The sequence below is a fragment of the Chrysemys picta genome, chromosome 5, assembly GCF_011386835.1.
Source record: "Chrysemys picta bellii isolate R12L10 chromosome 5, ASM1138683v2, whole genome shotgun sequence".
NCBI classification, from domain to species: domain Eukaryota; kingdom Metazoa; phylum Chordata; order Testudines; family Emydidae; genus Chrysemys; species Chrysemys picta.
Genome location: NC_088795.1, coordinates 26,801,210 through 26,815,237, shown reverse-complemented (window position 1 = coordinate 26,815,237; position 14,028 = coordinate 26,801,210). Strand labels below are relative to the sequence as shown.

The window sequence follows — 14,028 nt, the reverse complement described above, 5'->3', positions numbered from 1 at the left end:
TAGTTAGAAGAAATGTTTCAGCCTGAATGCCAAGATGCTTGGCAGTTATGATTTGCAAGTGTCTCTGGTGTTGAGTGATGTACAGTAACAGACACTGAGGAGTTTTTTGTGGTACTCTTAGTATCACCAAGAAAGTCTTAATTCTCAAGCATTGCAATCTTAAAATCCGCACTTAAACATGAAATGTTGACGTAAGCTGTGACACACAGTAAATTGATACTTAAGAAGGAATGAATGATAGATCGAAAGTAAATCTAGCTGGAAAAATAGAAGTGTAGCATTACAGTACAGATACAGGCTCATGGAACAGATGCGTAACTAGGCTGAAACTCCATTGTTTGCTGATACAATAGAGAAATCTTTTTTTTTTTTGGTCAGAGGAAAGTGCAGCAGCCTGTGGGACACTCTTATCCCCTTCAGGGATAACACTCCTTTCTGCACCTGGAAACAGTGTTCCCTGAGAAGCAGAAGCTGCACCAGGGGTGTGGCACAGTACTTACCCTAACAGCCAGGTGTACCTGATTGGGTGGACTGGGCCAGCTGCACAGAGTTTTCTGCTGGGGGGAAAGAGAGGGAGGGTGTTGGGAGCTCTGTCACAGGGAGACTGGCCCCTTTAAGTGGGGGGAAAGGTTCCAGTATACCTGTGACTCATCAACTGTCCCCCAATTGGGCTTGAGAGGGCAACTAGGCCATATAAATGGGGAGAGATTGAGAAAGTGAAGTCAGTCGAGAAAGGAGAGTATGTGTGTGTGTCAGTCTGTCAGGAAATGGGCAAGTGAGAGCTGTCTGAGGAGGTCTATAAAGAGAGTTGCTGGAGTTATCTGGAGAGAGATTCCCAGGCCTGGAGCTCCCTGGGAGCAGGCTGCTGTGGGCTAGGAGAGGAGCGGAGCAGTTAGTCTGCTGATCTTTCCCAGGTAGACGCTTGGAAGAAGCCTGGGAAGAACTGCAGCTGGAAGGCTGTTGTGAGCAGGCAGGCACCAAAGGTCGGGCATGGTAGAAGATTCCAGAACTGGGGTATGATGTGTGGACTATATTTTTGTGCTTTCAAAGACTATCTTGCACTGTTTGGGACAATAAACCAACTCAGGTAGGGGTAATATTGACAGACCCCCAGAACATTGGGTCTTGGAGTTAAAACGTCACTGAGATGAATGGGGCAGCATGCACCTCTCATATCTATTGTTTCAGGCTGTTTACAGACTCAGTCAGATGCCACTGCATGAGTTACACTCAGGTCAACAGCCATGAAGGTTATAGACTCCCCTTTTGAAAATGAAAGCTGAGGTTCTGATGTAATCACATGACTCCAGGAGCTGAGATGATATGCCTTAACTTGGTTCTGCTAGGGTGTATAGGAATGTGCCACACTCTGCACTGGCAGTTGGGAAGTATGTTACAGGAAAAGAGGTGTGGCCAGGAAATCCCTACACCCAAAGATCCCCAGCTGCTGAGATGGCTCCTTCAAGCTGCATTCAGTTTCATCAGGGGATAGGTCTAGTGGGTCCAGGGTTGGATGAGATCAAGGAGGGAAGTTGGCTTAAAGCCCTCCTACTCATGTTGCATGAACTACTGACCTGAGGAATCTGGTCCTGAGTGCCCAACACCAAATTCAATATAAGACACAAACCTAAATATTTCCCATCAGTTCCCCCTCATGAAAACCCTACAGAAAAGACGGGTTCTGCACCATGCCTTGAAGGTCAACAGACTTGAGCTCTGTTTGACCAGTGAGAAACAAATTCCCGAGTTGAGGGCATTTCCCTAAAGTACCCCGCTCTCAAACTCTGATGGTCAAACCACAACAGCACCTCCAGTGATCTCTGCTATTATGACAATTCATCAGGGAGAGGGGTGGTTTTGGAAGGTGGTCAGGATCCAAACCCAAAAGGGTTTTATAAATCAATAGCAACACTCTGAATTGCACTTGGACAAATTGCAAAATACTAATATAAATTGTTTATAATATTTCCTTAGAATATTTAAATATGAAGTGTTTGCTTTCTGGCCTACAGATCCAGTGACTATGCTGCAATATACCAGCTTACATAGAAAGAGTTTCTTACAATCTGCTCCGTTTTGAGATGCCCATCAAGCCCTTAGTAGACTTGTGCAATTTTTCCTTCACAACACATTCCTTTCCACAGAAATGTGTATGTTTGCATGCAAATGCCCAAATACATACACGTGTGTGTGTGGGGGAACTGGCATAAATGTTTTCAGAAAAGCAAACAAGGTGGGAGGGATGTGAATGTCTACTCATAATTAACAAAACATTCCTGAAATTCCTCTCCACCAAGACACTATTTTCCAAGTTGAACTGCTAATTAATCTTCACAGCCACTCTGTGAAGTAAGTTGGCTGTTTATCCTTGTTTCCTGGATGGAAAGGGAAAGTGAGGCCTAGCACTCAAATGACCTGGCCGGAGTTACAAGGGGATTCAATGTCAGCCAGGATTAGAACTCAATGCCTGCATCTCTTGTGGTGTTGCTTGTCAATCAGATCATGTCTCTCTGCTCCTTGCATCACTTGGACACTGAATAGTATATACATCTCATCCTTGCCTTGAAGGCCTTGCCTAACTCCAACGTGGCCTGCATCCCAAAACTCATTTCCTATCACATCTATCTCTATTCCTTTTACTTCGGCAATGATACCAGCCTCTCTACTCCATTTCCTTCTTCCACATTTGCCTTCAAAACTTCATCCATGCTGCCTCTGTGTATCAGGGATCTCCCAGTGCATTAGGCTTCCATCTTCTCATTCAAATTCACTTGTTGCACAAGAGATGACCTTACTAATAATAAAAAGATAGCTTTTGATCTCCTAATTGACTTGTCTCTTTTGTTATTCAGGCTGTGATCCTTCCCGGGCAGGGACTATCATAATTGACTTGTATGGTGGCAAACATTATTGCCGATAAACCAAAATATATAACTCTGTGAGATTTTTCACATTTTAAGAACACAGGCCATTAATCTAGTTGGTTTGATATCCTACCTCATTAAAGGCTGGAATAATACCTGGGACTTTGGAGAAAGGGTTTTTTTATTATTATGCTTATGTATTTGTTTGCTTTTTTTGCCTAACACTTGCCATGTAATGCCATATGTCCAATGCTCTATATTGAGCTGAGTAGTAGAATTACTTAGTGACTCCTTCTGCAATCCATTTACAGCTGAAGCATGGGACTTGATTACTCTTTTCTTAGTTTGCCTTTTTGCAGATTTTAGTAATGGTCCTAAAACTGTGCAGCCCTCTTCTTAAAATCCAATCAGTTTGGCTTCTTGACACGAGGACAGAAAACTTTTGGGAACCATGGATGATTATTATTAAGAGACCACAAAGGGAGAAATTGTATTGTAATTTGCAGTACTTCATCATTTTGGGTTCTTGTGTAACTGACAATTTAAAAAAACATAATTGACCATTCACTTACATGCCCTAAAATGCAGACCAAGTCAATTTTGTCTTGTCAAGTGCTCCTCTCCATTTCACTCAGCGCAATGCTTCTGTTTTCCCCCCCAATCTCCTCCTTCATTCAGGGCAACAATCTGCTCACTGATGAGGTACTCTGTGTTCTGGTGTGAAATGGATTCTATTTCTCAAAGTTACAGTGAGATTGCACTATTGTCACAAAAAGTACAAATTGGCCTGTTAAACCTACACTTACTGATGGTGATGTGTGAGGTGGTCAGAACCCACCTTTAGTTAGCAAAGTTGCATTTAGTAAAAATGTTTTTACATGTAAACTGAGCACATTTTGGCACTGATTGAGCAAAGCACTTAAGCATGTACTTAATTTTGAGCATGTGAGTAATCTCTTTGCAGTCAGTGTGATTAGTCACATGTTTAAATTTAAGCAAGAGTGGATCTGTGCAGTATCAGGGCCTAGGGAAATGTAGAGAGGTTGTAGCTCATAGTATCTGGGATGTTATGAATTTCTATAAAGAGGTTAGTTTTGCACATCGCTTTGTCCTTGGTCCCACTCTCACCTTTCTTACCCCAGGAAGTAAAAATAAAACAAAAGATTAAAAATACAGAATGCTAATGGAGAGGATGTGAGGGGAGAAGGGAATATCGGATTGGAATGATCTGCTTATGTGTTCAGCCTTTTAAAATTGTCCTTTTATATCAGGCTATTAAGGGTCAGATTCTGCCACCCTTACTCCCAATGGGTTAGTGATACAAGAGCAGTTCATTTGTATAAAAAGTTACTTCTGGTTCTCTCGTTCGTTGTTAAACCATTACTATGAATGTGGGTTCTGCTGATTATTTATTATTCAGTAATGCCTAGGGGCCCGAGGCTCCCATTGCTAGGCACTGTTCAAACCTGACAAGTTTGCTGTCCCAAAGACTCCACAATGGATGTAATATGCCAAAAATTAAAGGAGAAGGTGAGTGAGGATGTTACGCAGTCCCCCAAGCTATGCTTTCTCATGGTTTTCTGTCTCCCTCTTTTAAACCGATAACAGGTGCCTGGTTATGTTTCCCATTTCTTCATACATCATTAACATATGAGAATTGCTTCTAGCCCTTATTAGAGCTGATAATGGTGCTAAAGTTATTACAGTGGGAGAAAACCTATGCAAACCATTTACTGCTTTGTCACTAATCCATTCCAATCAGTTTCCAAATTGACGGGACTAATAGAATAAAATGTATTCTCACAATCTGAGAGAAATTTCATTCAGCATGAGAGCCTTGTAGGAATTGATTATCCTGAGAGCATCACAATATCCAATTAAGGTTTCTCCAAACTGGGTGCACTACCTGGGAATTAAAGTTACTTCAGATTTAGAAAGCTTCAAAAATTAAACATTGATCCTATTTTACAATAGATTAAGGCAGATCTTGGCAGATGGGTATATCTTCCCTTAACAGGTTGAGCAGTACATAGCCCTTATGAAGACAAATATTTTCCCTTCTCTCCTACAGCAAACAAAGATTTATCTGTGGTTTTTAATTCAGTCTTGTATTCAGTAAATGAAACAGAACTCTTAATGGCTTTCTGTGGTGATACCAGAAACTTTGCTTTCACTTATAAAAAGATTTGCCTGAGAAAGCTACAGTGCGGACTTAATTTTCCAAACGTGAAATTTAAATTTTTGGGCTGTTCCCTTGGAGTACTTAGCCAAATGAGCTGTGGCTAAACATAGCTCACCATGGATTCAAAGAGAACCATATTGTGCTGGGAAGTACTATTAGTGCAACTGACTCTTTTTTGAACCCATGATCAGTTACAGATTAAATAAAGCCCAAGACACTACTCTGGTAATTAAATAATCAAGAGAAAATAGCACTAGCTTGCTCAAGCTTTAATTGTCATATCTGCTTATTTTAGTGATAAAAATAAATGTGTCCTACATGTTATTCTTGCTAACCCTACAGAGCCAATGCAGCTCAGGGGGTGTGAGATGGATTCTGTTTCTCAGAATTACAGTGAGATTGTTGTCACTAAAAGTACAAACTGGCCTGTTCAACCTGAACTTACTGATGGTGATGTGTGAGGTGGTCAGAACCCACCTTTAATTAGCAAAGTTGCATTGAGTAAAAAACTTTTACATGTAAACTGAGCACATTTTGGCACTGATTGAGCAAATCACTTAAGTATGTGCTTAATTTTGAGCATGTCATTTTATATATATATATATATATATATATATATATATATATATATATATATATATATATAGACATGCTCTCCTGTGCCTTTTAAACAGGGAACAACTTCTGTACAAACAAAAACCAAATTATAAATGTGCTAGGAGACTAAGACCTAGAATCTTGCCACTAAATCATGCCTGTCGTTCCTGATAATGGTCAGCAGCTATGCCCCTCTCCTATCCGCTTGATTTACAAAATCCTTTTTGTGAGCTCCCAAGGCATGTGGAGTTTCTGCAGTGTTGTAACAGGTTTTCATTAAAAAAAAAATGAACATGGAAAAAAGCCATGCCTTCTCATTATAACCCAAAAAGAGCCTCCATACTAACACATCAGAGGATTTTGGGGAAGGCCTACAGGTTGTTGTGCCAAGATTACAAAAGGCTTGATTTTCAGCACAATAAGCCAAGAACTTCTCAGAACCTAATTCCTCCTGTATCAAAGATCATTTTGGTAGTTTGCAACAGTCTGTGTCTGTGCCAGTGATTAGTTGTTGTTTGTTAACTTCTCCAGGGCAACTGTAGTCTACTTCAGCGTTGCAGGGACTTGTCAAATTATGTTTGGTCCCTGGGTGGCAGCTTCCAGGCTTGAAGCCTTTCTTAGTCAGGGCTTGAAGGAAGGTGCTGCAGTTTTGTTCCTGCTGTGTATGTTCTGACATCTGGAGGCAGCTGTTAACCTGTGTTTTAGTCTTCGCTGCTCTATTCAGGTTCTTTGGTTTTTGTTTGTTTGTTTGTTTTAAAAAACGAAACCATATTTTAGGTGATACTTTGACAACTGATTTTTTGTCACTCAAATAGAAGTTAGGCAAGAGAATTCCAAGTCGCCTAAGGATTTGATATGTGTTAGAATCACTAGCTTTTAGAAATGAGTTTCTGAATGAGTAACTTGTGGCCGATGGCCGGAGGATCCCCAGTGTCCTTGTACTCTTAGGGCACCTCCTCCAAACAAATAGGGCCCATAGCAATTGGAGATGGACCCCAAACTACAACGTAGGGCTAGGATAAAATGGAACCCATCACCGCAGTTCTGATTTTGTACAATTTACTGAGGTTTTGAAAGTCTCATGACCCATCTGTAATGCCTGCAGAAGCCTACAAAGATAAATGGGGAGAGTTACTTGCTCTGAATATCTTATATTCACACCTTGCCACTTATCTTAAATGAACCCAGGGAGGCTCACATCCATCCTGTATGTACTGTGCATATAGAGGGTCAGACCCTCCAAGGGCAGTGTAGCTGCCTTGCAGTGCACCAAGAGCAGCTTCTGCCCATAGAGCAAATGTACCCAGCCCTGGGAAGATGCTCTCAGTGCTGGGCAGGATCCTCCAGTATTGTAGTGTTGTTGTATTGGGTACTACTCTGTCTGGTGTCATAAGAATGGCCATACTGGGTCAGACCAATGGTCCATCTACCCGATATGCTTTCTTTTAACAGTGGCTGATGCTTCAAAGGGAAGCAGTGTCCCAGCTTCTGGCCTTAAAATAACTGACAAAGTTGACCTTGGATGCATCCCTGGATGCAGTTTCAGCCTCTTGGGGTTGTTAGTAGACAACATAAGTTAGTGCAGTCCTGAATGTTGCGCTAACATATGCCAGTGTACTGGTTTGTTCACAGCTGTCCCAGGGTGGGGAGAGTACATAGATGAGCCCCATGACAGCTAGAACCTCTTCTCTCCCCTCACCACACACTCCCTGACTTGTGGTGTCTGGTTTGAGCAGACTATAGGATCTGGCTCATAATTTTGCACCCATATGTACTGGACTAGATCTCAGCTGATATATGCTTGGTACATATGTGTTGATGGTGGAGAGGACAAGTCATCTTCACATTCCTCCTAATTCTGGGTGCTGGCTGGAGGCTTATCTGGTCTTGCGGAACAGTTGAATTTATCCAAAGGAGCTCTAAGTTATGGTTCGCTGACCATAGCCTTAGGGGATTGTTTGAGACACCCAGGATAACTGGAGCATAGGAGATGTGGCCAGGACTTCTTTGTTCTGAGAATGCCCTTTTCGCAAGAGAGAGGAGGAGGAAGGTGGCATAGAGCTGTTCTGGTGATTCTGCCAATCTGGGATTCCTCCTGCACAAGTGGAATTCTTAAGAAGATAGTTAAGCAGTTTTTAAAGCTGCTTTTCACAGCTGGAGTGATGCAAAACTGATGGAGCTGATCTGAATGAGTCCACTGTGTTTTTTTCCTATACTGGTTTTATGGTAAGGAATTTTAGCTGGATACATTCACTGATGCCGGAAGAAAAGCTTGGACTCTATACTGATAGTGTTGCACAGGGAACACTTTTTTTCTTTCCTCTTGAATTTGACTACATGATGCCTACTTACAGCTGTTATAAAATGGGTGAAACATATTGTTGCCCCTATCCAACCCAAATGGTTAGTCAAAATTCCAGGCCCTGGGGAACATTAGAACAGTAGAAACTGATAAGTATTTCTAGGGGTTTGTCTACACGAACAATTAGTTTGTGGTAAAGCGGGGTGTGAATCTGCTGTGCACTAGCCTGCCATGGACTTTCTGTGCGAACCCTGCTGACACGTGTTAAGTTTCTTAGCATGCTTTGAGCTAGTCTTCTTTTGAAACTATCTTTCCAGCAATCCAAAAGCAGGGTGGCAGGGCAGGGGAGTCAAATGCCTGATGCCCTTGTAACACATTTTATATAGTACCCTTCACATCTGATCATTTTGTTAGTTGAGCTTGAATTCTTTAAGTCCAAATATTTTAAATTGCTATGAGTTTTGTTTGTTTGTTTTTTGGTTTTTCTTTTAACTGAAGTTGGTTTAGTGCAAGCGAGTGTTTTTGGAAGTTTGTAAGATGCTGCCTGTCCAGGTCACTCTTGAGAAAGCAATGATAATATCCATGTTTCTTTATCTATACTGTATAAAATAAAAGTTAATGGAAAAAACTAGTTCTGCCACAGCAGAGTACATATCTGAGTATAATTTCCTGGAGATACCCTAGTAGTTCCATTTATCAGTGAGAAATAAATGTCAGTACCACCACCCTTTAGTGGTTTTCGGAGCTTACACTTTGATAGCTTTAAAATTGCCATTTCGCCATTTCATCTTTTACAGGTTAACCAGTCCACTCAGTGGAACAAGTGTATTTCAATCCATTAGTCATTGTGGGATTTTTCTATTTCCTGTTTTTAAGTTGCTAATTCTTTCTTTATACTACAGAATCTAATTTTATTACAATATGGCCATTGAACAGTATGAATAGAATTTGGTGTAGTCAGTCTAATGGGTTTAAAAGAAACAGTGAAAAGCACATGGAAAGCCAGGGTCCTCTTTAGCTGGTGATGTACATATGTCTTATCCTTTTGTGCAGGTATGGGGGAAGCTCTGTCTGCATTGCCGGCAATGGATTCTCAAAGGAGTACTTCATCAAGTCCCATCCTTCTGTTTGCAGGTGAAGTGGTAGGTTGATGCAGGATGTCAGAGTACATACATTTTGAGCAAGAGAATACATTTATTGGTACTAAAGAACACTTTAGGAGGAATGCCTTCTCCTTGCGTAAAATCTCAGAAATAAAGCATTTAACCTAGTATTCACAATGAGTGTTAATGAAGCATTAAGCTTGAAAAGGGGCATATCCTGTGCTCACTGGCAGCAAGGAAATGCCCCACCGTGTGGTGTTCCCTCTGGTTTTAGCTGTGTCTCAGATCTCCCTGCTGCAGCTTTTCTGAGAGGAAAAATCCATACTTTTATTTCAAATTTCTAAGAACTTGGCTCAATATTGGGTCCACCTAAATTCCAGCTGTGCATCAGGGATCCATTTGTTTTTTGGTAAGATTCCCCTTCAGCTCTAATCCCCCTCTATGGTGTTTGTGGAGGCTGGTAATCTGAAGAATTTTTTGGAGGGGGAAAGGGTCCAGGCAGAGTGAACTTTGTCAGAGATGCCAGCTAGTGATAATGAAGGGGGCTCATTCAGGTACTGATACATTCCAGAGAAAGGATACCAGAAAGAAAGTACATCATCTGCTGGCTGGCACGGCGATTTATTCAGGAATTGGGTCATTCTTCCTTTCATGGATAACAGACTGGTTCTCCTCATGAGATGGAACACATGTCTGATGGGGTGTGAGATAACAAATTAGGAAGAAGACAGTCAGCCCTTGCCCAGAGAGAAAAATTAACGTATCCTGTTCTGTGCGGAGTGAAATCTCCTGGTTCTATATGCATTGCACCGGGAAGTAACCTTGCTCATTTGGTGGTTGACTTCTTTGCATCTAGTAATAGAAATTAACCCCCCCTGTGGGAATCTCCATGTGTCAACACCCTGGATGCAAAGTGGTGGACGATCTCTTGAAAAGCTGGTCAGTGTCTCTCTTATATGCCTTTTCCACTGCTCCCCAGACCCCTACAGAAAATAGGAAGGAGAGCTTGCCAGTGACACTTCCTTTCTGGCTGAATAGACAGTGGCTCTCTGGCCTGATTTGAGCTCTCATTGGAGCTTCTGTTGTGCCCTTCTCTCAGAGGGGGTCTGCTATTGCACAGCCTCTCTCCCTCCCCCCCACCTCAATCTTTATCCAGCACCAGATGGGTTCATAATGGATATTTGGATTAAGGGATTATCGCTCTCAAGGACTCTAGATCAACAGATGGACTTTGTTTCAGCCAGTAGCATAAATTCTATCATGTAAAACATAGCCTTTAATTCCTCCAGGAGGGTTGTGATGTGGGCATATGAGTGTTCAACCAAAAGGTGAAGTCTCTGTACTATAATGTTCTCAGCATCCTCATGAAAAGGAAGCATTTTACAAACACTGACATTTGATGCTTCCCTGTTTCCCGCCCCACGAGGTTATAGGGCACAATTGTAGGACCTCTCCTGGTCCTTTAAAGCACTACCTCACCGAAGCCCTGTGGCAGATACAATTTTACTTCTCTCTGTAAAAGAAGGTTTCCTGATAACTGTTTTTTAATAAGATGAATCAGTGAAGTTGAGAGCTTTCTTGGATGAGACTTGGATTGTATATTTAACTCAGACAAGTAGTCCTCACAGCTGTCGTATTATTAATTCCCAAAGGAAAGTCAAGAAATGTTCTTCCTCTTCTCAAGCATGAAAGTCCAGTCAGTAGATGCCCTGAGAAATCATGTATCCTGCAATTATATCTGTTAGATGGCCATGTGGCCATCAATATCTATACTCACCAAATTCTACATATTAGTTATTCAATTTTTATCCAATGCTATTTTTTTTATCGAAAGTCTTCCCCACACATCAATGCACCCAGAGTAGTTGGGGAACATATAATGTACCTCATTTTGGAAGCCCATATTTAAGGGATATTCCTGCTTCCCACTCTGGAGGCACATGGCTGTGAAAATCCCATTGCAATGAATCTATGGACCTTCGCACAAACAGAATAGGAAAATGTATACATGCTTAGAAGAAAATTTCATTGAGCAGTAAGGTACAGAAATCCAGCCCACAATGGACACACTAGGATCAGCCAGAATGGAAACAGATATTGAAGGACTCTGATTTATTTCATTTGGGGAAATTATCTCCATTCTCTGCAGTAGGAGACATTTCTTCAATGTATAGTTAACACAGTCTGTAATTTGGAAAGGTAGAATAGAATTATCCTGGCTGTGGAAGTCCTCTGGACTAAGAGGGAACTGCATGTAGTGGGATGTTCTGCTGCTGCCAGTGATGGGTAAGTCTGGTTCTGTCCCCAAACTGCGAGCGTCCCTTGTAATGGATCTCTGGACCTTATTACTCACTCCAAGGAAACTTGCAGGTAAGCACAGATATATTTTCCTAATCAAAACTTTAGGCACACCATAGTATAGACATACTGTTGCTCCACCCTCCTACTTGGAATGACAGTGGCAGGGGACCTTCCCTCACCCCATGCAGGCAGGGGCAGCACCCTGGAGCTCTCATTCCCTTTGGGAGAAGGATGGGCCACAAGGCACCCCTCATTCCCTAGCAAGGAAGGAACAGTTGCAAGGGGCATCCCAATACATGCTGGCTGCTGGGATGAAGTTCTTCTTGATTTGCATGAGCCAGGCCTGCTGCCTTCTTCTGGTCTTGCCACTCATAGACCTTGTGGTGCTGTTGGAACTCTTAGAAAAGTGCGTCTTGGAGCTAACTGTCCATGGATCATGGTGGGGTTTTCACATTTCTCCAGGCTATTGTTTCAGGCTCTCTGCAGATTCAGACAGACATCACTGCAGCAGTTACACTACCCCTATGCTTTAACCTGGCCCTGCTTGCTTATGGCCCCCAAGGTACTGTTCCAGAACCTGGGAATAGCTGGAGGGTGAAGATACTCTTAACATTCCACTTTTCCCTTGGCCATCTAGGTGTGTGAGGGGGATTGGGGAGCAGTCGTGGCAGTTTTACATGGAGATCCCCACCCTCCATGCATGGAGAATTACTAGTTGGTTGGATCTGGTGGGTTTCATATCTCTGGGAACAGCTCCTGAGCAGTGCAAAAGTGGTCATAGTAGAACAGAATCAAACTCAGAACTTCTTAATTTTTGCAAAACTGGAACTAGACATTTTGTGAAATGAGACTTTTTATTTTTCAGGTACTTTTGCTTTCACTTGTATTGGTAGGATACTTTCTTTCAGTATTGCCACACTTCTGGTCCTAGCCTGAAACCAGAGGGGTAGAGGTGCACATAAATGAAAAATAATGATGGAGGAAGGGGGGGAAATATATGAATTCAGAAAGTTTTTGTTGAGCTCAGTTGGAACTCTGTAGGAAGTTTCAGGTTGGGTAAGAAGGGATGTGTCTTACTGTACCACATCAGTTTGTCCCTCCTCCCTCCCCCCCCCAAATGGTAAAGGTGTAATGCAAGAAAAATGTCTGAGCACATCGCATTCCATGATCACCACAAAAAGAGATGAAAGCAGTAATATTAAGTCTAAAGGGCAAGCTCTTTTGAACTGTAAACAGATGTGCCTTCTATGGAAGTGGCTTTGCTAAATTCAGTGGTGACAGAAATGTTGATATAAGCTACGCATAGGGTAAGTGGCAGGTACGTAGGCATTAGTGGTGAAGTATATAATGGCAGTGTTATAATATTCATGAGGCGTGCAAAAAGAATCAGTGTAACTTACACTGAAGAGGCTGGGAGGGGTGGGTTGAGCAAGAAAAGGAGATAACAGGAGAATATAAGAAAGTGAGCAAGATAAATCCCTGGAGTAGTTCCATGGACTTTACACCAGGGAAAAATTTGGGGCCTGTGTGTGGTGGGAACTGCTTTATCGTAGCCTTCCCCGTTTATCTCATAAGTAAGTAGAACTGATTGTGCCCCCATTGAAAGCAAAATCTGCTTAAGGTATGCTACTATTTCCACCTATTTCCTGACTCACTTATATTTGACATGTAACATATGGCATTATTAGCTTCTCTGCTGAACTTGAATCCAATTTTCCAGTCCAAGTTTGGGCTGAGTAGTTATCTGAATACAGACTAGAGAGATTGTATAATACTAATAAAATGTCTAATTGGGCTATGCAGCTTTTTTCTTCTACTTACCTAAATGCAAGATGGCATTAAGCTCTTTTAACTCCCCTCCCAACAGGTTTAATTGGAGCTGTATCCATCATTTTAAAATGCTGCAAATCTGGTAGCAGGCTGTTTTCATGATGGATCTAAATATATATTTAGGTGAAATATGTAACACAGGTGTAAGGCAATTTTTGTTCACCAGTGGAATTTCAGCAAAGTGGTGAAATGTTGGGTGAATTATGAAGGTTGTCATCCTCTACTGAAAATAAATTGTATACTTCTATAATCTGTAACAGACTACTTTTTAATTATCTGATATTTTATTTTTATTTAATAGGGAGGTTAACTGGAGGCCAAAATACTTGTAGATTAACCCAGTTCAGTCTGGAATGGAAAGAATATTTTTAAAGGCAAATGTTGAATAGAGTATTGCATTTTTAAGAAGCTACCATAGTTCCTGAAGTCTTGATTTTTCTTAAAAGTTTAATTCTTTTTCGGTGTATTGGAGAATAACGTTGTGAATTAATCTCTAGCTCTAAATATTAGTTTTTCATTTATTTTGATGAAATATATAAACTATTAGAAAGCAATAAAATCGGAATTTAATTTTGTGTTACTTTCCTTTCAAATGCATCAAAATGCATCTTGCGATGTCTGTGTAGGGTTTTGATTAACTATTTTAGTGAACTTCTTATAGTGGGGATATGATCACTAAATGATGTGCCAGGTGCAGTTACTTTATATGTCAAGTTAAATATTTACATTTTGGTGTCTGGACTGTAATAGTGTTGGTGTATCTTTGTTTTATCTTTACACCCGCTGATTGTCAACTTAAGACTAGTTATTCATGGTTCATAACTGAGAAACTCAAGTTCTGTCTGTTTT

General features: G+C 41.3%; 1 protein-coding gene across 2 annotated transcripts in view; it reads left to right on the top strand.

The window, feature by feature from the left end:
• ARHGAP24 (Rho GTPase activating protein 24) overlaps positions 1 to 14,028 on the top strand; it is a 514,890-nt gene that overhangs the window by 48,663 nt on the left and 452,199 nt on the right. Inside the window, exon 1 of one of the 2 annotated variants that reach the window (XM_065597532.1) lies at positions 9,071 to 9,087. The exons of the other annotated variant lie outside the window; for it this stretch is intronic. The gene's annotated coding sequence lies outside the window, so the exon portion shown is untranslated. Of the gene's footprint in view, positions 1 to 9,070; positions 9,088 to 14,028 lie in introns of those variants that run through there. 2 annotated transcript variants of the gene reach the window in all.